The sequence below is a fragment of the Peromyscus maniculatus genome, chromosome 20 (genome assembly GCF_049852395.1).
Source record: "Peromyscus maniculatus bairdii isolate BWxNUB_F1_BW_parent chromosome 20, HU_Pman_BW_mat_3.1, whole genome shotgun sequence".
NCBI classification, from domain to species: domain Eukaryota; kingdom Metazoa; phylum Chordata; class Mammalia; order Rodentia; family Cricetidae; genus Peromyscus; species Peromyscus maniculatus.
This window is the reverse complement of record NC_134871.1, coordinates 1,757,425-1,783,126: the sequence shown is the minus strand read 5'-3', so window position 1 is coordinate 1,783,126 and position 25,702 is coordinate 1,757,425. Positions and strand designations below refer to the sequence as shown.

The following is a 25,702-nucleotide window of genomic DNA, read 5'->3' as shown; positions in this document are numbered from 1 at the left end:
TGGGGATTTCCAAGTCATGTGCCACTTGTTAAGTGTCCTCAGCCAGGCAGGGAGCATGTTTCTCTTAGTGACTAAACAGAGAGCCACATCTACAGATGGGGGATTAACTCCGCCCCCACTCCCCCAAGCATAACATTTTCTCTGCCCTACATCCACAGTTCATGCTTTGGTTACCCCGACACTGTGAGGGGCATCTACATCTGTGACCCTGAAAACGTGCATCACACAGGGGATTGCACAGTAAGGCCTGAGTCATCGCCCCATGAAAACATGCGCTCATAGACTCATTGCTAATGTCCAGCCCAGACACATGGACACTCATCAGTCATGTCCTGATTGCCAGCCCTTGTAAACAACTGTCAGTAAGGGTATGAATAGCTAGAACTTGGAAGTGACCTCCATTTGGCCCACTCAGTGTATTGAGTGATACAGCAAATCCCTTTTGCAAAGCCAACTGAGTAAGGCCCCAGTACTAGGAAGGATCTGGGCTGGGTAGCTGCTACTCAGAAGCCCATTTTTTCCCCACATTAAATGACCTATTTTGTTACTTAAAAATTATCAGCATGTATTAATTATGCATAGTCATAGGTTTCATTTCATTCATAGGATATGTTTTGTACAACTCTACTATTTTGATCACTTCCTTCCCTATGTCCTCTTTGGTTCCCCCTTCACTCCTGCTGAACCTTCCTTTATCTTGGTGAACCCTGATTTTTCTACTGTTATTACTATGGCGTCTGTGTGTACATTTCCATGAATTTACTTGAGGTTGCTTGTAGAAGCCTGGTGAGGGTTCTCTAGCTGTTAGCTGGCCTTTTCTGTGCCTCTATGTTCTTTACCTTCTCTGTTCCTGTTTGTTTCATTGATAATCCCTGACCACATGCCTATTTTCTAGGGAGGTGACTGAGTTAATATAATACACAGGAAGGCTTAGAACAGTGCTTCCTGGCGGATGTATGGTAAACACTCGTTAAATGTTAACTATGGACACTGGTGTGCCTAGAACGCCAGCCGCCACCAGCTGATTTGTGCGCTTGCCAAAAGTTAGTCCTGTTGGTAATTACATATTACATAAATGGAGAAACGGGAGTTTCTCATGAGGTGGTCCCCAAGAAGCAAGCATATTTCTTTGGGAGAAGTAGATAACGTTAATTTGGGGAGGCGTTGTTACCAGATTCCTTAGAGGCAAAACAGCTGTGAAAGAAAGACATGGTAAAGCTGTAGGGAGTCTGCATTCCATACATTACAGATGACTAAGCTTTGTGTTACTGCGAGGAAACGGAAATCTGGGATTGCAGGTACCCACGCGTGAGTTTGTTTTTTCCTGGGAAAGAGAATTTGTACCTATAGTCAGTGGACCAGAGGAAATTCCTTCCCTTCCATTGGTTGATTGACATGCAGTCTTCTAACAGAGTTAAGTCTTCGTGCTGCTCAGGGTCATCTACTTTTTAAATGGAATAGTGGTGGTGAAGTTGGGTAAGGGCTTGTTTTCGCCAAGGTTGGTCAACTGCCAGAAACTGCCTGCCTTGTACCAACAACCCAGATTTATGGAGTGGGTGCAGGGCTGGCAGGACTCTGTAACAAGAAAGGGTACTGGTTGTGTTAGGAGGGGTATAAAGAAGGTTGTCTGGGGGACCTTGTGTCCTAACATGGGGAGGGAGAGCATTGTCAGTGAGACAAATCATTAAAATGTGAAGTGGGCTATGGAGATAACTCAGTACCACCTTGCAAGCCCGAGGAGCATGGTGTTGTATGCTCACAATCCCGGCAATGGAAAAACAAGAGACAGGAAGTTCGTTGGGACTGGCTGGTCAGCATACAGACTACGTGTTGGATTCCAGGACATTGAGAAGTCCTTTCTCAGAGGAAATAAAGGTGGATTGCATTTGAGGAATGATACCCATGATCTTCTGGTCTCCATATGCAATCCTGTGTGTGTGTGTGTGTGTGTGTGTGTGTGTGTGTGTGTGTGTGTGTGTGTCCAGTGATGGGCTCCCTATCTACTTCTCTCTAGAAGGGACCCAGAAGACCATCTGTAGAGACGCCTGAGGGGCCCTTGCAGAATCCCAGTCAGCAGCAGAGCACAAAGAGAACCACACTTGGCAGATTTAGAGAGTGATTTAACAAGCAGAGAAATTAAGAACAGGCCCGGGAGAATTCAGGAAGCCTGAAAGGTTTTTCTGAAGACACGAGACTTCTCATGAGGGAAGAAGGTAGGGAAGGAAGTTTGCATGCTGTGGAGGAACTGTGAGCAGAGAAAAGCCCCCACAGGCAGGAGAGTGGCCCCTGAGTGGTCGCCCAGTGAGAGCCCTGAGAACGGGGCTTCGAGTAATAACTACAAACATCAGGTGTGAAGTCTGAGGCAGAGCTTTACTTCATGATTTGTACATATTTAGAAGATGTCATAGAATGCTCCTCTGTAGCACCCCGCTAGGATGAGAGAGAAATGGGGGTCACTCGAGGTCACAGCCCATGAGGGGCAGAGCTAGAAACAGCTGTTGGTGGTTAGTTTTTTTTTTTTTTTTTCTTTTCTTTCAGAGATGAAGTATCCACCCCATCCCACACTTGTCCTACTTACTCTAAATATCTGGCCCTTATTTGAAGTGGCTTCACTTTCAGTGGCATTTTTCTTAGGATGACAAGATCTTCAACCTCTGGTTCCTTTTGCTCTTCTTTAACGGGGTATCGACGATTGAACCCGGAGTTGCACATAATCTAACAATAATAGCTCTGCTACTGACCTCTACCCACCTTTAATTTCTTCCTTTGGTTTCCTGTGCCTAGACTTCTCTTCCTTACCTTGTCTGCACCTCTGTATGTCCTTCCGAGGCTTGCTTTTTTTCTCTTTTCCTCTCTCTCCCTCCACCCTCATCTCTTTCCTTTTTACTAGAGACAACATCTAATGATATACTCTAAGCTAGTCTTGAGCCTCCTGCCTCAGCCATCTGAGTGCTAGGATGATAACCATACTCTAGAACACCTGGCTTTTGGGGGGGTTTTCTTCCTGTCTGGCTCATTGTGTAACTGAGAAGTCTCCAGGGATGGAAGACCTCGCTTGTCAACAGTGTCTTGCTAGCTCTGCCGCTCACACCTGTAAAGAAACCCAGTGTGGCCAGTGTGGGAGAGGTCCTATGGGGCTGGCCACTCATCTCTATTAGCTCAGGCATTCACTCCTGTGTGCCTGTACGGCTGGCCCTCCTGGTGGAGATAGAGTTGGTGGGGATGCTTAACCGAACCGGAGTGGATTGTAGATGTTGGGAAAGCTGTTCCCTAACACAGCTGGTGGCATGACTGATCACTGCACGCTAGCCACTTTAAGAGGTCACCAGGCCCCAAAGGGCGTCATGGGGTCATGGAACTAGTGGAAACATCAGCCACCAAGCCTCTTCCCCGAGCTATATACTATGCCATGTTCTGGCCAGGGTTTTGTAATTTCTCACCCTACCTCAGTTGTAGTTCAGGCTGTTTTAATCTTATCAGATGATTAAACCAATGAAGAGGGCCAGTAAATGGAATTGCCCAACATTATTCCCTGGTGGGGTTCAGAGTGGAGGCATACCTGGGTAATCATCGTCACTGTACCCACATGATATTTCTGACGCCACGTAGCCTCTTAGTTTTGTGGGTTGTTTATATATATATATATATATATATATATATATATATATATATATATATATATATATATATATATTTCACTTTATTTTATGTGCATTGGTGTGAAGGTATCAGGTCCTCTGGAACTGGATTTACAGATAGTTGTGAGCTGCCATGTGAGTGCTGGGAATTGAACCCAGGTCCTCTGTTAGACCAACAACCAGCGTTTTTAACCACTGAGCCATCGCTCCAGCCCCTAGACGGGCTGTTTAGTGGTTTGATGAGAATGGTTCCTATGGGTTCATGTATGTGTGTACTTGGTCTCCAGTTGGTGGAACTGGTTGGGAAGGACTAGGAGGCCTTGTTGGAGGTGTGTCACTAGGAGCTGGCTTTGAAGAATCAAAAGATTTGCTCTCTTCCCAGTGTCCTCTTTCTGCCTCCTATTTGTAGATCACGATGTGAGCTCTTAGCTGCTCTTCCAGCCTCCTGTCACCATGCTTTTAGTCCACCATCGTGGACTCTAGCCTTCTAGAACTATAACCCAATGAACCTCTTTTGTTGATAAATTCCCCTGGTAATGGTGTTTTGTCATAGCAGTAGAAGACTAAGACAGGCCATTCGCTTGTTTTACAACAAAGGAAACTGAGCCCAACAGGTTCATGCCCCAGCTGATAAAAGCAAAGATAGGATGGGGGAGGGGGATCAGTGATGGCCAGTGAGTAAAGGCCCTTGCTATTCAAAGTCTGGTGACCTGAGTTTGTTCTCTGAAACCCATATGAAGACAAAAGGAGAGCCTCAATTCCACAAAGTTATACATGCGTACTGTGCCATCTACACATACACATGCATTTCATGCATGCACACATACATCATGCACATACACATAATAGTAAGTTTTTAAAATGCTGGGTCATCAGGCTGATGAGTTGTTTTTAATAGCTCAGTGTCCTTTCTGAGCCCTGGCACCTGATACGCTCAGATAAGTACCTGGAGAGCAGGTTTTGAAGGTGAGCTCGGTGTACGTGCCCAGCCTCTGTATCTCTCACTGTCTGGACTACACTCAGCATCCACTTAGCTTGTGAGGACTAGCCGTTGGCATAGACAAGGCATAGACAAGAATTCCGTGGGAGGTGTCACCCTCGTGCCCCACCCCACCTAGTCCCAGAAACCGTTCCTGGCACATGCAGATCCAGTAGCTTTTGGTGACAAAGGCTGTCTTCTCTTTGCCCGTGGGAGCTGGGCAGTGAGTTCCGGAATCTCCAGAGCCCTGGGCACAGCGCAAGGCAGGAAGCAACTTCTGCAGAGCTTGGGAGAGGAGACAGGCCATCCTGGTAACTGTCAGGCTCCCTGGTGCACTAGGCTCCTCCTGTTGTATAATCAGCTGTCACCTCAGCAATTTTCAGCATCAGGCTTCCCAAGACCAGATTGAACATTAAACAAACAGCGACTGCTTTATAAATATTTAACTCCCACTGTTTAGGAATTGCTTGGGGCAGGAGACAAAATAAGAGTTCCTGACCGTCTGCCGCATGACTCTCTGTCATGGTGTTGGACAGTGGGAGTCAGAGCTGGGGGGTGGGTGGCTCAGAGGCAGAAGCACCGCTTCCCCTGTTTGGGGGGACATATGTGTATGCACTCATCAAATTGTTGAAATCTGTTCTAGAACCGCGGCTCATCCAGCTGGGACCTGCCATTTCTGGTGCTATTGCTATGGTCCAGTGATAGTCGTAAACTGATCTTCCTTTACCTCATCCCCTGCCCTTTCTCTCTTTCTCCCCTCCCTACCCTCAGCCTCCTCCATCATGGAGGATTGAACCTAAGGCCTACTAAAGCAAGACAGCCACTCTATTGTATATTCCCAACCCCTTCATTTTTAAATATGGAAGTTTTATTTAGATGTAACTCGTACACACCCCAATTCATCCACACAATAGGATGCTTTTCATCTAGTCATGGAACTTGAAGTTGTTACCACAATCCATTTTAGAACATTTTCATCCATCACAAGAGAAACTTCATACTCACTACTCACTACTAGTCTCCTCATCTCCTCTTCCTGATCCCCTCACCCCGCTCCACCCAGTTTCCTGAGTCCTAGGAAATCACGGATCCGCTTCCTGTCACAGTGGATGTGTCTTTTCTGAAAATGTCTTATCAATGGGATCATGTGACACATTCTGCTGTGACTGGCTTCTTTCGTTCTCGTGACTCTTTCAAGGTTCTTCAAGTAGCATCTTCCAGTCCTTTACTCTTTTTCATGGCTAATAATGTTCCCTATGTGGACATCACATGTTTTGTTGACCATGCCTCCGCAGATGGACCTGTGGGGACAGCAACACTCTAGCTGAAAGATTAAGACATGGCTGGCCCAGTATTGTGTGATGAAGGCAGAACTGACTTCACAAGGAAGACCCCCTGCCATGCTTTAAGTCATACTTAGGCATGGGGTACACACAAGTTCTCTTCAGTTACTTAGCACTAACCATATGCTGAGAGGCCCAGTTCATTCACAGGGTTATACAATCCTGCCAAAGGGTTACCTATGAGAGGCTGATCTGTTTTAGACTTGTTTGGATGGGAGACTAGGAGATGTCAGTGTCCTCGGCTGATGGATTTGGTTTAGGAGAGAGGCGTGAGGAACTACAACTTCTTGTCCTCCTCACCTCACTGGCTGGCCTAGTTCTCTTTTCTCACAGATACTGGCTACCCTGTGGGCACTGGGTCCCTAGCACTCACAGAGAGACAGGTTGAGTCTGCAGGGAAAGTCAAGAGTTTATGCTTGCGTGCCTCCCGGTCATCTCAGTCATTTAGCCATGATTCAGAGCAAGATACTGTGATCCAGATACCCTGTGCTGGGCAGCACACTACAGCCAGATACCAAGAGTCCCGGCATCATCTTCTCTGGAGATAAGCTTTGTTACATATCGCAGCTGACTCAGAACCAAGAAGGCTGCCCCTCTCCTACATCCACTACGGCCCATACCAGAGCCTGCCTCCCTGCTCCCCAGCTTTAAACACTCTGTAGATAGATCCCCCTTCTTGGTCCCCTTGGATAACTCTGTCCTGAGATCCTTGACCGCCTGCTCATCTCACTCCTAGGCCCAGAGAGCTTCCTGGGCTGCCCTGGTGACTGTTTCATTTTGTTGGTTTTGATTTCCGTCTTTTCAGGCTAATCAGACACCAGGAAAGGTCTGTACTGAATCACAGTGGTGGCTGTTCCCCTGCTTCCTCTGTCCCTCCCTGCCTTCCCACTGAGCATCCTTTCCTGGGCCAGCAATGACCTCAACAGCAGGCAGCCCAGCTGTGGGTACAAACATCATCCTGTCCTGCTCTTCAGGAGCCAGAAACTGCCCATGCTAACTTCTGTCTCCGACTCCCCATGAACTGGCCCACAGAGGCCTCCTTCTCAACATTGTCTCTCTCAGAGCCAGAGTGGCACAGTCAGTGACACTGTGTAGTAGTGATCACCTCTGCCCACAGAGAGGCTGGGAAGATGTCCCTAACGTCTCCCGGACTTCCCTCATGACCTTTGTCAGCTGGTACCTGCCATCATTTTGTGCCCTCACGGCTCCTGTTTACCTTGTACTTTCTTCCTGGCTCATTCTTCTTTTTCCTCTCTGACCGGGGTCAAAAGCTTTCTTGAAGGCACTGTTACAATGCCACCTCCTCCTTGAAGCCCTCCCGAGTGCCTGTGAGTGGCACTGAGGCTTGCCGGCAGAGCCTTGGAGTGGAGGAGCCGTGGGGTGGTCATTACTACGCTGCTGGGTGTGGAAGGAGAATTAGTGCAGCGGGAGAGCATGTTCCAGGGCCAGGTGGGGGCTTTGCAATCAGTCACCACCTCCCCTTCCTTGCTGGGTGACTTCAAGCAAGGAACAACTTTCCTAGGTGTCATGAGGAAGCTATAGCGCTGCACCCCCCCCACCCCCCCACCCCCGCACACTAGAGCCTTTGCATATCCTCAACCAGCAGCAGGCTCTCACTGCATGACACAGGTCGGTTGGCCAGCAGCGCCAATTAAGCAGAGAGATGGAAGTTAGCTGGTAGGCAAGGGACATCTGCTGCTTCAGACTCTGTTGGGCCAGCTTAGTGAGGATCCCGTTCCCCACCCATATCTGATCTCCCGCAATATCTGATCGATTCTTCATCTTTTTTTTTCCCACACCTATGGTCATGAGGCTGCTCCCCTAACCTGTCCTCAGGAGTAATACTATTTGATCCCTTAGCCCAGAATAATACCCTTTGCTACTGATATTTCTTCCTAGAAGTTGTCACCGTCCTGACCCCAGCCCGCCTTCTGGCTCTCAGGCACCTGTGTCTGTGCTGTGTTCTGGGTTGAGACCCGTTTCTCCTCAGGACAGTTCACCCGCGCTGTCACTTTAAGTGGACTGCAAAGCACTGGAGAGTTTGTGAAGCACAGGCTTGGGAGTATCCGTGAGGGCCTTTTCAGAGAAGATAGAACCCACACTGAATATAGCCAGTACCATCCTGGAGGCTTTGGGCTTAGACTCAATAGAAAGGGAAGGGCACGAGGCAACCAGCTTATTCTCTTTCTCCCTTTCTGCCTCCTGGTTGCCACCATTCGAGTTGTGCTCCATTACACTCTTGCCGTGACGGACTGACCATAAGCCAAAAGAACGCTTTTCCCCCCTAAAGTTGTTCCGGGTACTATTTTGCAGCAAGAACAATTGACATGCACCCCCGCCAAGCTCTGTTGTGACGGAAGTCCTGACCTGTTTTTACAAGCATCACTGAGTCACTCTGGTATATCTCAATACCCCACTAGAGCCTGGGTCCAGAGAACTGAACTAAAACCGGGGCAAAGGATTACCGTGCCCCCGAACATGGGAACCTTGGCTCAGTTTTGGGATTTGTCCACAGCAGCAGAGTTCAGCTCTTTCACTACTGTCATCCCATCCCCTGCCCCTCCCAGGGCACATGGAGGAGAGGGAGGCAACCAGTCACATCCCACCTCCTATCCCCCCCTTCCCCAGCCCTACCTCTGTGTCTGGCAATGCCTTCTGCATCCTTTGAAGGGACACACTGCTTCTCATAGCCTGCCTGGCTGTGGTGACTGTGGAACAGGCCTGAGAATAAGCTTGTGTCCGAGGCAGCCCTCCAAATACAGCAAGGCTAGCCTGACCTTTAAATAGATGGGCTCGGAGCCACTCAGTTCCTGGAAGTTTGAAGAAAGTCAGCCTTTAAAGTGATGCGACTTGCAACCTCAGGAAAGATCTGTGTGTTTGCGAAGGCAGTAATTTGCTGCTGCTTTTGCAATTCATGATATGTGGCTGTGCAGCCGCTGGGAGCCAACATGCCAGTGTTAGGAGGGGAAAATCCTCAAGTATTTTAATATACCCCTGCTTGAAGCAAGATAAACATATGTATTGTACTTTGCGACAGAGGCGTGGTGAGGAGAAGGCAGAGGCCTGGCAAGGCATGAAAGGTCCTTTTAAGCTGAACTCTGAGGGTTTTCTTTCCTCCTTTTTTATTTGTAAGCAAAGCTGGCTTGAGTAGATGATGCTGGGATCTACTTGGCTAGATTGAAAGGAGTGGCTCCCGAGACAGGCAGACTGCTCCATCCCTCCCTCCCTAAGCCAGAAACCACCATCCGCCATCTTGCCTCATCCCATTAAACATGATGAAGCAAAGGCTGTCATCACCCTTGACTTAGATGGCTGCCTTGCTTCCAGGAAACTTCCCCCATCACATCTCTCACTTTGCAATCGTGCAAAGGGGAAAAAAAAAGGCTAAGAGAGGTAGACCGTGGGGATTTGTCATGAGGAAATACCTGACAGCTCACACGGGGGTGATAGGCTTCTATAAAACTGCCTGATAAGTCTAGAAGTAGCAAGGTCACAAGAGCTAAAGAAGGATGTTAGAACAGGACCAGAAGGAAGGAGTGCAGAGATGTAGGGAATGGATGTGACACTGAAGTCTAGACAGATATGGAAGCTTGAGTGGCAGTTGACAAATGTCAGTTACACATCAGGATCAGCTTTAGGTTTTACCTTGAAGTAGACTTCCGTGGTTCTTGCAGTGGGAAGTCCATGTGAAGTACCCTTGGGTGACGAGGCATCAGGTCAGGTTCTCTGCTAACATGGTATGAGGAAAAATGATTCTTTCCTGTATCCGCAGGTTTTCTGGAAAATTCTAATTTTTTTTCCTACAGATTAAAAAACATAATAATAAAATCAACCAATCCGAAGAGGAGAAAATTCCCTTTCGTGAAACCTCAAATAAGTTTGGCTTTCGATTCTGATTCTTAAAACTTCATGGAGAAATGCCTTTGACCAGAGACCTTAAGCTCTCTGTGCATCAGTTTTTGAAGAGAAAGTGTGTGTGTGTGTGTGTGTGTGTGTGTGTGTGTGTGTGTGCTTGCACATGCTGCAGAGCTGGATGCATGTATAGACTCCATGAGAATCCCCTTGTAGCTCTTTTTTTTTTTTTTTCTTATGTACTAACTACATCATAGGTTGCAACCACGTGAATAGACTCTGCTGAATTTTTAGAATTCGCTCTACTGGCTAGTGCCTTCTGGTGTGTGCAGCAAGAGTGCTGTGTTTCTGACTGTCTCTCTCTTTTGCTGGCTGCTTGTGGGAGGCACCCTCGCCCACGCTCATTTCCAGAGTTCCTGGTGAATCTGAGGATGTTGTTCCCCCTTGGCACTGCAGGCTCAGGACCCTGTGTCTTTCTTATGCTTTAATTATCTGTCTTGGATGGGGTGGTACCGTGTTTCTCCTTAGGACCCAGATTGGCATGTATTGAAAGCGTATTTTGTACAGATGGAGACTGTATTCTGTCCCCAGCGTGGTAGCCTAACCAGTGTATACCAGGGCACGAGGACATGTGAGTCAATTCCCCCCCCCTTCCCCCCAGCAAAGAGCTAAGGAGAATCCCCACCCAGACTTCTGTCTACCACTCTGAGGCAGCTTGTGTTTACACAGTCCCGAGGTTCTCCTTCTCATGTTTTTGCCAATCCCCTAATACGGCCATGGCCAGAAAGTGAGAGGGTGCCTCTTATGTAAGGCCCTATGTGTTGGTCCCCAGACAATGCCATTTCCTTGCTTGGCCATGTGTGACTGCATAACACCGCTTGACTCATTTCCTTTGGAAAACTTGGCAGGGCCACTTTGCCCTGTTTCCTGCTTCTGTCACACAGATTCCTGGGAATACCACCTCGCTGTGCTTCTTCTCTGGGGGTCTGAGATCTGAGTGACAAAGAGACTCTGCCATTGGATCCTTCAAATGGATCTGCTGGAGATACAGAGAGATGGCCAGCCTTGGTTCTGAGTTAACTCAAGGGTCCCAGATGAAGAACGGGACAGACATTAACACTTGTCCCAACCTGTGAGAGGAGAATTTTGGACTATTCTATTTACTACTTCGGTGACATTTAGAAGCCCTCAAGTACTTTCTAAAATTGGGGACCCCATTCTTGGGAGGGAGAATCTATCTCAAGGGGCATGGGGGGAAGGTTAAAGAACTTTGCAACTCATTTTATATTGTTGAGACACTATCTCATGTCACCCAGGCTGGCCTCACATTCAATGTGTAGTTGAGGATAGCCTTAAACTCCTGAGCCTTCTCCCTCCTCCACAGCCTGAGAGCTGGGATTTGTAGGTACGTACCATACGGACGGCTGGATTCATGATGGTTACTTGCCAGCTGCTCACTGGAGAAGCAGCTCTGGGGTGGGGTTGATAGTCACTCCTGAGGCAGACCGGGCTGGGATTAAAGCAACATTGGAGCACTGTTTGGTTCCGTTTGAGCTGCTGTACCTGCGTATGCTGGGATCCAGCCAGGCTCCATTCAGGTTTTCTTTTCTTCATTTAAGCCTTTCATCATTGAGAAGGAGGAAAGCAGTGTTGCCTACCTCCTGGTTGTTTCCATGAATAGCAGTATAGAGCTTTCATCTCTGTCTTTTTTCTAGAGCAGTGGTTTTCAACTTTCCCAGTGCTACAACTCTTTAATACAGTTCCTCATGTTTTGGTGACCCCTCCACCCCACCCCCCAACTGTAAAATTATTTTTGTTTCTACTTCATAACAGCAATTTGGCTACTGTTGTGAATCATAATGTGAATATTTTTTGGAGATAGAGGTTTGCCAACAGGTCATGACACTGTCCTCGAGGTTAATTTGATACCTATTCAGGGAGGCCAGGTAGGTATATATCTCTTGGTCTCTGTCTGTCTGTCTGTGTATGCATGCATGCATATGCCTATCTTTCCTATGTACTAACTAGACAGATCTCTACTCATGAGACAGTATCAGTTGTGTGCTAGACCCCGGGGTAGGCATTTTCATTCACTTCTCAACATAAATTCAGCCTGCATGTGGCAGCTCATTTATTTCTTGTTGTAAAGGAATAAATGAAGTTTCAAAGAGACACAATGCCTTGTCTCTTATAGAGCTGGTCTGTATCAGAATCACACTAAGTCTACTGTCTGGCCTATAGCCCACAGAAGGTGAAACAAAGGTGGCCCAGTGACACAGAGCAGGACCTCTGGCTGTGTGACCAGGGGAAGTTCTGAATCTTGCTGAGCTTTAGTTTCTGAAAAGTGTCATGATCACAATACTTACTCCATAATGCTGCTGTGAATATATATTAAAGCCAGGTCCTTCGTATGGAGTATAACGTGTCCAGCATGTATGCTTGGACTGTCCCTAGTTTGGGGAGACTAACCTAAGTGTTCAAATGATGAACAGTCTGATGCTCCTGAATGGCGTTGGCAGGGGCTGTGGACACAAGAAAGGGGATGCTGTGAGAGATGGATGATTGGCTCTTCCAGGGTGATGGGGGCTGAGCGAGGAGTGGCCCCGAGACCAGAGTTGGGCAGCCTGCTTTCTCCAGGCAAATGTGATTCAGGCTGGGACTCCCTGGTTAGTTGCACATACCCTGGCAATGCCCTTGCTTTGCTTGTAAAGGATGGAGCAGCACTGGCCCTGGCTTCTGTGACTGTCCCGATGCTGGCTGGTTGCCCTCCGAATCTGGATTATTCTTCTATGAATACTCCTTTCATCCCATGTGCTGGGCTTGGAGACAGTGCTCCTTCCTTAGAGAGTCCATCCTCAAAGACCAGCAGGGACGATGGGCAGGCTGTGTTGCATCCTTTAGGGCTAGTTGTGTTCTGTCATACATCCTGTGTACAAAACAACAGGCCCCATTGGAAAGGGAACTTTACTTGGAGTGGAGACCTTTGTGTCAGATTCTTGCACAGGATCATGCCCACTGTGTCACCTGGCTTGGCTCCACCTCTGCTGAGCCAGCTGTCCCATCCAGTAACCTCTTCTCTGGCACCCTGCCGGCCATGGATTCTCTTAATGACAGAGCCCCAGAAAAAAGGCACCTCTGTATATAGACACACTCACTTGGACCTTTGGAGAGTTGGACACAGAAAGTAGCCTTCAGGTAGAGGGGAATAAAAATGTCCATCCATGTCCAGCTCCCTTTGAAACTACAGACCCAATCACCACCTGCCTCAGTTCTGCCTCCTGCATCCTCCTCATGTGATTATCTTACATTATTTGGTTCAATTCCTTCTCCTTTAGATAACCATCTTGCTTCCACAAATATATTGCACTTCCTTGCCCACCAATATCTTTCTTACCTGTAATTCATGAGGCCACTGGCCACATCGTCTAATTATCTTTATGTATGCAAGACAGGGCATTAGCATTTATAGTTATACAAAGGTCAGACTCAAGGCTCAGAAAGGAAAGATCCTTTTGATTCTCAGCAAGTGACTGAGCTTGGATTTGAATCCCAGAATCTTCATTACCTCAAGTCATGGCCTTTTCCATGGCTGTCTGGCTTACAGCTGCATGAAACCTGGGCCTCTCCGTGTCTTCTTACCCTGCTCTTGCGTTGGTTCTTCCAAAGCAGCCTCATCCCCTCAAGACTGAAGCCAGCGGGACGTCAATTGGTTTATGTCTTCTGTATGTGACCTCTCTGATGGGCTGCTCAAGGAATGAAGCCATATGGAGAATAAGGATGTCCTTTATAGGGGAGTGGTGGGTAGAGTCCAGTGTCCTGTCTTGGCCCTTCACATCATTCCAGAAACGGATGACAGTTGTAATTATCAGTGAGCAAAATTGAAAGCGTGATTTTCAGAGAGGGAAGTTTGATCTAGTAGGCTACAGGTCCCTGAGGATGTCCCATACTGGGATGGAGAGAGCCAAATTGTATTGTATTTCTTCTGGACTATAGACGAAGTTCCATGGTTTCAAAAGCCTAGATCCTACACTCTTTGAACACCACTGTTTGAATTGACAACAGGACACGGCTCTTGAGTATGGGCAGGTGGGGGGTGTGAAGGAAGGCCTTACCTTGCGGTTATATCCTGCGGTTTCACAAATGTACATATTTGGAAGCTCCTAGCAAGACAGATGGTGTGAACTCAAATTGAAGATCCCTTTGGGCTTCTGACATTTGTTTTCTTCAAGTGTTTAGAGGAAAATGACACCTTTAAAAAGTGATGCCATTTGTTCTGAAAGCTGCAAAACCATAATGCACAGAATAGAAAGATTTACGCTTTGCTGGGCATGAACTAAATTCCAACTGCACTTTTATTGCTTTGGCCTAGGGTCCTCCTGTGACAGGTGCATTGTTCTGTTAGGGCTGATGTCAAAGATGGAGCCATGGCAGTGTGTGATGTAGAAATGCTACTTTCTTTCTCAGCCTGTGATATTAGATGAGGGGCTGGAGGCAACTGCTTTCACCTCTCTGCAGGCCAATGCTTTGTGGTTACTGAGGGAAAAAAGAGCACCTGTTTAGTGGTGTTCCCACCCAACCCTGCCTTCCTTCTCTTTAACAGACATTTATGAAGGGGCTTCATGTGCGGGGACTAATTTAGGACTCTGTGCCCTGATATGGTATGAATGGGGCACAAGCGCTCTGTGGAGGGGGAAGGGATGAGATACCAGAAAGAGCAGTAGTAGATAGGATTTGGCCTGAGGTGACGAGACAAAAGACACATTAAAAGTCATCTCCAACAGGTGCAGGATACACTGGAACTTCAAGTCCTTGGACACGGTGGGCCATAAAACCTGCATTTTGTTTGCATCCTTTACTCTTCTGCGGCCTTTACTCTTCTGGCCAATTGTCCTTCCTAGAGTCTTCTTCTGATGCTGGATATCACACCTACAGTCATTGTGATGGTGATTGATGAGTGAGGTAGGGCTGAGAGTTGAGGGAAAGTCTCACCCCAGGGCCTCCTGTGAATAAGAATAACCAAAGGAGGCAGCATCGGAGTGGTTATGCATGCCTGTACACCCCCCAGGTCCTCAGAGTCTGGAGGAAAGAGGTTTCCATCCATGTAAAGTTCTCTTCCCATTGTTAATTATCTTCAATATTTAAAATAGTAATTATATAGATGATCACCCACTTATAACAGTTTGCTTTCTGAGTGACCTAGGCCTTAATCTACCACCATGCCTATAAAGGTTGCTGTGAAAATTCAGTCTGTTGATACACGGAGAATACCCAGAATATAAGGTGAGACCCCGTGACATGGCCAGCATTCAACATCTGACCATCCTCATTACATGTGGCCAGTAGTAAACCCTCAGGGAGTGTTTGCTCTCCTTGTTCACAACCATGGTGGAAATGATGTCCCTTATTCAGCTGGCATGCTAGGGTCCCAACTTCCTGCTAAAGAGTGTACCTCTGTAACACCAATGCTTATTACTTATGTCCTGTAAGTGTTTATTCGAACATTCTGACCATGACCATCATGCCTCTGACTAATGGTGGTTTCCTTATGTGGGAGAGTTCACATTTCTTTCCCATCATGTTCAGTCTGTGGGCTCACTCTTCCATTGTCAAGCCTTGTTAAGTTACTCATCTTCTTGCTGGTATAAAACACTCACCAAGAAGCAAACTTAAAGGAAGAAGGACTTACTTTGGCTCACAGGTCAAGAGTATAATCCACCATCATAGGGAAGGACGGTGACAGGTTGACCTCAGTGAGGAATCGGATGTTGGTGCTCACCTTTCTTTCTCCTTTTTTTTGTGCTGTCTGGGACCCCAGTCCATGGAATAGGGTGGGTCTTCTCACCTCACTTAACCTAATATAGATGATCTTTCAGGGATGTGCCCAGAGGCTTATCTTCTCAGTGATGCTAGGTCCTGTTTGGTTGATGATCATTAAGCATTGCAAGCTCCCAGCCTGGCCCTGAACGTAGGTGAGAATGGCACTTTTCCCCTTAGGGAAGTAGGCAGCCTTCTGTTTCCAAGGATCATCCCACTTTGAGGTGTTCCATGGGGTCTTTTGCCTATGGGCCCATATTTGGGGTCAGAGTCACGACTCTTTTCCCACAGTCATCCCAAGCCTCAGTCTCCTCCCATGTCACTAGACTTTCAGTTGACTGTTGGAGCATAGTCCTGCATTCTCAGTTCATTCCAGAACATGTCTTTGTGTCTTTTATCAGTTATCCCTGCTAACCAGTTTGTGAGGTATTGGCTTTTTTTTTTTTATTATTATTTATTTATTTAGAAGAGGACATCAGATCTCACTACACTGCAGATGATTGTGAACCATCATGTGGGTGCTGGGAATTGAATGTAGGACCTCTGGAAGAACAGTCAGTGCTCTTAACCTCTGAGCCATCTCTCCAGCCCCTTGAGGTATTATTGTTTTTTGCTTTGGGTTTGGAAGGGGACCTTTTAAATTGCCTGGCTTATCTAAATGTTTTAACTCACTATGAGTGGTAGAGAGGCTTTATTTGTGTGGCCTAAGGATGTCAAGTTACAAAGACATGTGTGGGATCTAAACTAGGTTTCTCAGTCTTCTGTTGACGTTGTGGATCTGATAGTTCAACAGTTTGCTGTCCTGGGCATTTTAATAGTCTGTTTGCCTGGGACAAAGGTCTGTTTGTCTGGTACAAAGGAAAGAAATCAGTACAGTTTGGTTTGGGTGAGCTCACAGCTACCTCTTATTAACATAGCATCCCTCATTTACATTTTTGTACATTGAAACTGATGCTACTGCTTCTCTCCTTGGACCTATAATGGTCCCCCGAGGCTGGGAGGAGGCAGGTGTGCAGCCACCCATTATACAGCTGTTGATCTAGACCCACTGAGAGCACAGGGCTTTCCTGTGAATGATGGTCCTGGAGTGACTATGAACTCTCCAGAACAATAGAGCTGACTCATCCTGCCAGCTGGTATGTTTGTCATTTCAGGTACCCGAACCTCCAGCTTCAGCATCTTTCAGTGGAAAACAAAACCCATAGCTCTGAATCAGTCCTGCTTTGAAGCTGGGTATCAGCTCTTACTTATTAAAATATTGGCTGTTCTAGAACTGTCAAGTCTGTCTGTGAGATTTTTATAAGATGTCACTTTAACTGATATTATTATTCTATTTTGGGATTTTCTTCTAAGAAAGAATAGAATGTGCTATGTCGGGTTATGGAACCGCGGCCTGAGCATGCCCCATGGGCCATCTGGAGATGGTGAGATGACATGGGTCACTCCATTCCTCCATTTCAGAAAGTAGTGCTTGATGTTGGTAACAGTCCTCATCCTAGCATGGGGGTCTGACTCATAGTAGGCCTTCAGGAATATTGCATGAAAGGACAGATTTCTCAAGAATCCTGAATCACTTCATGGGATGAATTTCAACCCAGCTCTTCTCTGTGGTTGAGCTTTTGTGAGAATCTGCCTGTGCTAGCTATAAAAATGGGTTGTATTAAGTCTAATGCAAATCAGTTAAGCAGTATTCTAATGAGTGGTAGAGAGGCTTTCCTTGTGTGGCCTAAGGATGATCAAGTTACAAAGACATGTGTGGGATCTAAACTAGGTTTCTCAGTCTTCTACGTTGTGGATCTGATAGTTCAACAGTTTGCTGTCCTGTGCATTTTAATAGTCTCCTTTGCCTTTTTCCTACTTAATACCAGCAGCTCCACAACCCCCAACCCTAGTGATGACAACTCAAAATGATTCTAGACATCATCAAATGTTCCTCGGTTGGGAGTGGAGAGTGCAGTCACTTACTCATTGGAGACAGTGGGTTTGCAGATCTTCTGTCTCCTTTATCCTAGTAGAGTTGACATGGACCAATCCAGAGAGATTTGTGTCTAAAGACAAATGGACACATAACTTGGTGTACTACTTCTCCCCTTGCTGTGTCTAAAGGAACCTTTTACTGTGGCTCACTGTTTGATGGTACAATGTATCATGGCAGTAAGATCAGCTAGAACTCTGGTTTTAGGAGCTTGAGGTAGCTGGTCAAATGGTGTCTGTAGTCAATAGACAGAGAAAGGTGAATGCTGGTACTTATCTGGAATTCTCATTTTTTTTTTTCCTTTTTCTAAATTCAATACTAGGCCCCAATCCATAGGATACTGTTACTTGTGTTCATGGGGGTGGAGTTTCATGACTTAGGTAGTTCTCTCTGCAAACGCCCTCACAGAACACCTAGATGTCACCTAGGAAGGTGACTCAATCCACTCAAGCTAACAATGAAGATTAACCCTCACACTTGGTCAGGGGACATTTTCCGTGTTGGAAGTGAAGTTCATGCCTGCTGTCTAAGATGAACATTGTCTCTTCTCCTGACTGTGTGACCTTGAACATATTTATCCAGCATCCCAGATGGAAAGCCATCCCATATTATCTGAGCTTAGGCTTACATGTGACAAACAAACAAACAAACAAACAAACAAACACCAAGGTGGTTGAATATTTTGTCTTCCACCAGCGCTCTAGAAAATGCTGGCACTCTGTATATGAATAACACAAGCATCTTCCGGGAACTAACTCTTGGCTTTCGAGTGAGGTCCAGTTGCTATTTTCTGTGTAGCCATAGAGAAGAGATTTGGGTTCCGAGATCTGCACCTATCATAAAACCAGCTTGCTTCAGGGCCTGAGCTCAGGCTGTAGTTTCTACATCTACCGCTGAGACCTTGACTGGCTTTCACAGTCTGGAGTCTGCTCAGTTACAAAATGGGGTCTAGTAGACATACTAACATCACATAGTTACTGTGTGGAGGATGATTCAGAGGGAGCAACTGGTCTCTCTGGGGTCTGTCCATTGGTCCTCCTTGATTCTAATCGCCTGCCATAGCTGTTTCATTTTTGTAGGACTCCAGTTCCATTCTGGAGGCTCAAGCATTGAGGGGAGACAGAGCTTGTTCCCCTGTCCCCAGCGCTATGGGAAACAATCCTGGCGGTAGGAGTGGTGGTTACATGGACAGCTGGATGCCTCATTGGTAACGGTCAGCCGGGTCCCTTTGAAGTGGTTTTAAGACCAATTTGGTAACTTGATTTGGAAAGTGGTATTGATGACTGTGAGGGTGCGGGCTGCCCATTAGCTGCTGTCTGGGTTGGCAAATTGGTTTAAATGGAATGAACGCGGTTCCTTCCTCCCCAGGGCTCATGGCTAAGGGCCAGGCTCTTTGTCAGGGAAAAATCTCCTGGGCAAAAAGACAAGTGAAAAGGTTTCCTGGAGCCTGCTGCTGTTTTTCATATGTGAGCTCTGCTTTCGTCTGTGGGGCAAGGCCAGGAGCTGATAACACTGGACAAAGAGCTGGTCTGGGTGGGTAGGGGAGGGGCTAGGTAGTTCAAAGGGAATGGACAGGGACCAGTGCTAAGCGTTTTCCAAGGATTGCTTATCTGTCCTCCTGACAAGAGACATTGTGCTTGATGACACTCTTGCTTCTTTTTTTTTTAATTTCTTCTGTTTCTATAGCAGCCAGTGTTGCTGGGATGAACTTCCTGGTGTTCCCAATGGGAGGCAAATGTTTAAGCTTCTTGGGGGTTCCCACAGGAAGGCCAGCAACACTGCTGCCTCTTGAGTCTGCTGAACATTCTCCATCACCCACAGGGCTTTGTCAAGCTGTTTCCAGAACAGTCATCCCAGTTTGCACCCCTACTCGCTGGGTGCAGAGCCCCATTCCCCACATCGGCACACACCTCTGTTGGGTTACCATCTTGCCAGTTTGGTGGGTAAGGTGCACATCTGGTTGGTTTTCTTATTGCCAGTGGCTAGGTGTCCTGTTTGTGGGCACTCGCTGTCTATGAGATAGGAGCTCATAGGTAGCTTGTCTAGTCACCCCCTTCCTGCCCCACCTGCTTATGATTATTCATGAAACTTGCCAAGCAATTATTATGAATCAGTTATTCCACTGATTATGTTGGGTACCTGATGCATGCATGTGACATACCCCTGGTGCCAGGGATACAGAGAGCAACATACTAACATGGCTCTGCCCTGAGGGGTCTAGAGTCAAAGGGGAAAGGTATTAAGTATTTGTAAGAGGAAGAAAACATCTTCCATTCCCCTGAATATTTTTAAGTAGCCTTGGCACTCAGGATAGAAAGGAAACCATGGTCATCTTTCTTGCTTTGCTTACTGTCTCTCTAGGAGAAAGTGCTGTTTTCCAAGAAGATGAGAGAGCAAAGAAATAGGGGAGGGATAGGGACAATACTGTTTAGAAATGAAGAGAAGAACTCTTGTTTGGTAAGCACTCACTGTGTGCTAGACCCCGTGGGAAGAGCTCAGCCTAGGGCCAGTCCATAGTGAACCTCTGGTGCTCACAAGGTAGAACTCAGATCTCCCGATTCTTCATTGGTCACTAATGTCAGCTGCTCAACTTCTGTATGGAAGAGCTCAGCAGGACGGAACACTCCTCTCCTTCTGAGAAGATTTCAATGGAGCATCAGGGTCCTGGCCCTGTGTGAACACCATGTGTTCACTATCTCCACCAGCATAGAGGCTCTGGGTGGAATACTGAAGAAAGGGAACTGGCGTGGTTAAGTGACACATTCTCCATATTTCCTCATCCCTTATAGAGAGCTAAGTTCTGTCACTATGGACATTGGCGGTGGCATTTTCATTCCTGTGGTAAGCAGTCAGCCCTGAGGTGGAAGAATTACCTGTGAGATTTGGCTTGTAAACAGCATAGGTGAGGTGGAGTATTTCAAGGTGAGGAGAGAACCATCATGTAAATGGATGGTTGTCTTCTGCCTGCCAGTTCCTGAATAATCATTCAGAGGTTTAATATTACTTTAAAATGCTCGGCTGGTAGCTCAGGCTTATTACTGACTAGCTCTTACACTTAAATTAACCCATAATTCTTATCTGTTTAGCCACGTGGGTTGGTACCTTTTCTCAGTACTGCATTCTCATCTTGCTTCGTCTGTGTCTGGCTGGGGACTCCTGACTCCACCCTTCTCCTTCCCAGCATTCTCACTTTGGCTTTCCCACCTAACTTCCTGCCCAGCTACCAGCTTGTCAGCTTTTTATTTTTTTGACCAGTGAGAATAATACATATTCATAGTGTAGAAAAGGATTATTTCACAGCACACTCTTTGTCACATGTACCTGCTGGTTTCTCTGAGGAGACACATAGACCTGTCTCTCAGTTGTAATGTGATTCTGGGTGGACTGAAGTCAAGGTTTTCTTAACAAACACTGGTGTATCTGCCAGGCTCGGAAAGCTTCAGGAGAAGGTGGTAACTTCTCCAGTCTAATCATGCCCCTTAAAGAGTATGTTGAAGTCCTAGTCTTCTATCTCAGAATGTGACTGTGGTTCCAAATAGGGTCTTTGAAGAGGTTATTTTGTTCAACAAGGTCTCAAGTATGGGCCCTCAGCCCATGTGACTGGTGCGAGAAGAGGATATTGGGACACAGGTGCCATCAAAGCAGATAGTTGAGGAACTTGGGGGAGATGGCCACAGCCAAGGCAAGGGAAAAGGTCTCAGGCGAAATGGACCTGGCTGATGCCTGATCTCGTGTCGAATTATAACTTGAGAACTGAGGAAATGACTTTCTGTTGTTTAAACCACCACCCAGCCTGTGACAGTTTGTTACTGCTGTCCTGTGAAACAAATGCAGTGACCATGAATGAGTCGGTTTGCCTTCATAGCCATCTTCTCAGTCTCAGCTGTGGAAAGGGGCCCGGGACTGTCCACCTCAGGCTGTGGGATCTAGAGCTGGTAAGAAGAGCTCACAATAACTGGTTAGGGCCTTACCACAGGCCAGGCCCTGTTTGAAGCCGAACACAGGACATCTTTTTGTGGGCCTTTTTGGGACGAGATGCTTGAATTCCCCTTTACAGCTGAGTCAGTGGCCCCCAGAGCTGTTGACTGTCTTGCCTGATGGTGCTCAGGTGGAAAGGAATTTAGCAGCCTAAGGACTGTGACGTTGTTCTTTGGAGCCTTTATACCGGATCCCCTAAGCTCTATCAGTTCCCCAGTACCTAGGCTATAGGACATACATTGAAGACAGATTCCCTGAGACAGGATCTTGTATGTTCTGTGTGGTGTATTGTGGACATCAGAAGCGGTGTGTGTGTGTGTGTGTGTGTGTGTGTGTGTGTGTGTGTGCCTATTCTAGCCCTCCTGTACTGTCACTACTCCATCAGGCCCCTGTGCTTCTGTTCTCTCTCCTTAGACCTCATCTTCATTGACATTGGCTTTCATCCCAGAAGTCAGCCTGGCATGCAGACCTGCCCTGTAATCCTCACACCTCACATGGCTAAATCAACAGGGGGTGGCTTTTTGGGAAATGACTTGTACTTATGAATCTGTCTTTTCCTCTCAGCTCTGTCTAATCTTTCTTTCCATACGCAGTTTCCAGGGCCCTGGCATTCTCTGCCTCTTTTAAGCAGCATCTCTCATCATTGACCGATATCAGATCCTAGAGAAGGGAGGACAGTGCCTTGCCCTGGACTTACACAGAACTTACGGGAAAATGCATCACCCTGAGTGTGGGCCAGCCAAGGCACCCACCCAAGCCAGCCCTGCCGGGGGGTTGGACGCACTGGCCGCCTTAGTCACTGGCCAAAGACACTTGCTCTAGCTGTAGCCTACTCCACCTCTCTGATGGCTGAGTTCCTGGAAAAGCTTTACGCCATGGGACATGGATTTTCCTTCCTGCTATATAACTGGAGCTCTCATTGACTGAGTGCTTATTCAGTGTCTGGGACTGCATTGAGCCTTTCAGACACAGCTTGTGAGTGTGTGTTTGTACATGTGTATGAATGTACAGCCTCACGTGTACACATAGGGGTGCCCATTTGCATGTGGAGGTTAGAGGTCTGTGTTGAGGATCTTCTGCAATCTTTCTTTTTTAAAGGTTTATTTTTAAGACTAGGTATAGTGACTCACACCTTTAATTCCAGCACTTGAGAGGCAGAGGCATATGAATCTCTTTGTGTTCAAGGCCAGCCTGGTCTACATAGTGAGTTCCACAAAGGCTGGGTTATGCAGAGAGACCCTCTCTCAAAAAACCAAAACCAAAACCAAAACAAAAACAAACCAACCAAGCAAACAAACAAACAAACAAAAAAAACTGAAACTAAAACAAAAAGATCTATTTTTTAATAATTTTGTTTATGTGTATTGGCATGTGTATTGGCAGGTACCCACAGACGCCGGAGGCTTTGGATCCCTTGGAGCTAGAGTTACAGGCAATTGTGAGCAGCCTGAACTGGGGTCCTCTAAAAGAGCAGTGAGTTCTCTTAATGGCAGAGTCAGTTCTCAATCCATAAACCCCTCCCCTGCCACACTTTATTTTTTGAAAGAGTATCTTACTGAACCTGGATGTGTCTGTCTCCATTCCCCAGCACAGAGATTATAAGCATGGACCACTGCCATGCCTGGCTTTTCACATGTGTGCTGGGCATTTGAACTCTCAAGTCCTCATGCTTGCCTGGAAAACACTTTACAAAACCGAGCCATCTCTTCAACAACCCCAGCTCCAGCTCTTTATTTGATGCACCTGGTAACCCGATCGGGTCTCCTTCTGACTGATTGGGATACTGGCTCTCAGCTTGGGAGCACAAGGATAAACAGGAGAAAGTACCTCACCTACATCAGGTGTCAAATGTTTCCTGAGGTAACTGAGTCAACCTGGGATGGCATGTTGTTCTGGTTGGCTCCTTGTCCACTGGGAAAGACTAAGACCTGGCTCATGGGTGCCATCAACAACAGACTCTGTAGCCACAAAGCTATACTATAGTGCCTTCTCGGGGAGGTAAGCATGGTTTCCCTAGTGGGCCCAAACTTTGAGGCCCAGACTCCAGCCTGAGAGCTCTTGTGCCTTTCCACACTGTCTCCACTGATAAAGCCCCGAGTGGCGGTTCTCTCAAATGAGTTCCAGGGGACAGATTGGGGTCACCCTGCATACGCAGCGCATTTGCTTAAGGAGCCCACCAGAGACGAGCTGATTACTCCAGGGGGAAGAGGTGATAGTGGGCAGTTATTTGGGACGAGAGGATGAAAGATGGACCAGGTAAAGACAGACTTCCACTAGCCCAGAGAAGCCTGTCCTGGGAGACCTCCTTCTGGTTATCTTCTCATGGTTCTCACTCTACAAGTCTACCATCAGGACTCATCCTGGCATTCTAGTCCCCTGTCCCTGTCCATGGTCACAGGGGAAGCAGCATCCCGAGGGGCTATGGAGCCAAGATGGTTCCTGCCCACTCAGCACTCAAGCAGTGCATATCGTACCACAGAGACATGATCTCACTCCATTGAGCAATGGCCTGGGAATCTAAGCCCTGCTAGGCTGAACGGGGAACTAGGACTTCCTGAGAGAGAGGAAGTATCAACCGAGAATGCCTGTACTCTACCATGTGCCTTGTACCCTGTCATGCATTCTGAAATCCCAGAGGGCTCCCTGCACAGAGATTTTCACAAGAGTGTCCATATCATTCTGAAACCTGGTAGTAATCTCAGGGGTGGATTTCCTGAGCCCTGGGTAGGAAACCCAGGGTAGGTTCAGTGCCTTGGAGTTCATGCAGGCCTTAGAATGATGAAAAAGAAGGTGTCACTCCAGGTGGGGCTGGCACATATGGATAGTAGGAGATGCCAGCATGGTCTTGAGGTGAGAGTTGAATAGACATTCTCAGAAAGGCATTTAGCAGGGCTTGGGGCATAGCTCAGTGGTAGAGCACTTACCTAGCATGCACGAGGTCCTGGGTTTAATCCTCAGCCCTGAAACAAAATACATGAAATAAAAGGCATTGGATTGAGGAACTCAGTGATGACAGCACCCGCCCTGCCCTCAGTTGTCACTTCCCTCTACTCTGCATGACCCTGCCTTGCTTTTTTCTTGGCCAAAGGCTCTCCAGGGGAATGCCATTTGCCCATCTCTAGTCTGGGAAACACATCCCAGAAACAGTTGGACAAGCAGGTAATTCCACAGTGGACCCCTAAGTCTGGCAGGTAATTCCACCGTGGATCCCTAAGTGTCCCTTTCTCTTTATTCTGGTCTGTTCCTTAGAAAACCAAAACCAGGATTCATTTAGTGTTGCTGTAGCAAATGTTTTTTTTTTTTTCTTTTTAAAAAAGCAAGGCTCATAGAAAAAGCATTTCCACCTGTGATGCTTGGCTTGGGAGGGAATCTCAGATAAAGAAACAGATTGTAGTGTGTGCTGTGTAAGCAGCTCAGACAAGCCGCCCGGCCTCAGTATGTCCAGGGAGGCCACAAGCCCGCAGTTTCCCTGTCTCAGCAGAGAGGCAGGAACCTGTTAACCTGTCTTAGAAGCTAATAAAAAGATCGCAGTGAGATCATGTCTGTTAAAGGCCTTTGAGTTCCTGGAGCTCCCATGCTGTATTTCCTTATTGCTTACTCATCAAAATGATCACCCGGCTAAAAACTGCCTTCTTCCCCGCTTCCGGTCCCTGGTTTCCTTCAGTATTTCAGTCTGATGCTTCCTTTCCTTTGCATTTTGAAAAGCTGCCTTTCAAAAAAAAAAAAAAAAAAAAAGTGCTTAATTATTTTAAATGCTCTGTCTCAGAGTGAGCTGACACACCAGAGAGCCTTATTCTGTGCAGAGTCCTTTCTCTCTATTAAGCCTGTGCACTTCTGATGGCAGATAGGTCACTGAAGCTCAGGCTGAGGAACCCAGAGAGGTCATGTGGCTGTGAGCCATCAGTTGTATTTGCCTCCAGGTCATGCCTTCTAGTAATCACACTTGCATTTTCTAGATTATTCTTTTCAGTGAGCAGAGCAGCATATATGCATTTCCTCGATGAGGAAAGGAAAGGCCTGCCTGAAAATTGGCCTTGAGTGGACTTTAAGACGTCATTGATTTTTCTTTAATGCAAAAAACTCCAACCAGGCCACTTGTGTTTTTTTTTTTTTTTTTTTTTTT

The 25,702-nt window shown here is 46.9% G+C and overlaps 1 protein-coding gene and 1 long non-coding RNA gene across 21 annotated transcripts in view; one reads left to right on the top strand and one right to left on the bottom strand.

Annotated features, from left to right (window-relative positions):
• LOC143269704 (uncharacterized) overlaps positions 1 to 25,702 on the top strand; it is a 211,189-nt gene that overhangs the window by 89,822 nt on the left and 95,665 nt on the right. The window lies entirely within an intron of this gene.
• LOC121824497 (uncharacterized) overlaps positions 5,446 to 25,702 on the bottom strand; it is a 29,679-nt gene continuing 9,422 nt past the window's right edge. For 3 of the 10 annotated variants that reach the window (XR_013046295.1, XR_006066403.2, XR_006066402.2), the window contains 2 exons: positions 9,606 to 24,539; positions 5,446 to 5,918 (listed from right to left, as the gene is read on the bottom strand). This is a non-coding gene — a long non-coding RNA (uncharacterized LOC121824497). The remainder of the gene's footprint in view (positions 5,919 to 9,605; positions 24,540 to 25,702) is intronic. The other 7 variants (XR_013046291.1, XR_013046297.1, XR_013046292.1 and 4 more) reach the window with 5 other exon arrangements.